This window comes from Galeopterus variegatus, unplaced genomic scaffold (genome assembly GCF_000696425.1).
Source record: "Galeopterus variegatus unplaced genomic scaffold, G_variegatus-3.0.2 Scaffold7033, whole genome shotgun sequence".
NCBI classification, from domain to species: Eukaryota; Metazoa; Chordata; class Mammalia; order Dermoptera; family Cynocephalidae; genus Galeopterus; species Galeopterus variegatus.
This window is the reverse complement of record NW_007733144.1, coordinates 36600-37423: the sequence shown is the minus strand read 5'-3', so window position 1 is coordinate 37423 and position 824 is coordinate 36600. Positions and strand designations below refer to the sequence as shown.

The 824-nt window shown below is 41.1% G+C and overlaps 1 pseudogene; it reads left to right on the top strand.

Moving 5' to 3' along the window:
• LOC103607002 overlaps positions 1 to 824 on the top strand; it is an 18776-nt pseudogene that overhangs the window by 11877 nt on the left and 6075 nt on the right.

The following is an 824-nucleotide window of genomic DNA, read 5'->3' as shown; positions in this document are numbered from 1 at the left end:
TGCTAATGGTTTGTCAATTTTATTTATCTTTTTTTAAAAGATGGTGTTTGCCTGAGTTGGATCCCGAGAGGAGCATCTTTAGTTCTCTTTCTGTGGTGTGTGCAGCAGAGGCTGGGCTCCTGCCCCACCCGACAGTGCTTTTTATGATACCAGAGTTATCAAGATGTGAACCACATACCCTATAATCCACCTATTTAAGGTGTGCAGTTTGTTATTTTTAGCATGTGCTGATGAGAAGAATGAATATTCTGAGGTTGTTGGATGGAATGGTCTGTAGATATCTGCCAAGTCCAATTGGTCTAGAGTATTGTTTAGATCTTGTGTTTCTCTGCTGATTCTTTGCCTAGATGATCTGTCCAATATTGACAGTGGGGTGTTCAGGTCCCCTGCTATTATGGTATTAGTGTCTGTTTTCTTCTTTAGGTCTAATAGAGTTTGTTTTATAAATCGGGGCCGGCCCGTGGCTCACTCGGGAGAGTGCGGTGCTGATAACACCAAGGCCCCGGGTTCGGATCCCACATGGGGATGGCCGGTTTGCTCACTGGCTGAGCGTGGTGCTGACAACACCAAGTCAAGGGTTAAGATCCCCTTACCGGTCATCTTTTAAAAAAATAAAAATAAATAAATAAATAAATCTGGCTGCTCCAACATTGGGTGCGTACATATTTATGACTTATGTCTTCTTGATGGATCCGTCCTTTTATTATTATGTAGTGTCCCTCATTGTCTCTTTTTATGGTTTTTAGTTTAAAGTCTATTTTATCACACGTAAGAATAGCTACTCTAGCTCGTTTTTCTTTTCTGTTTGCATGGTAAGTCTTTTT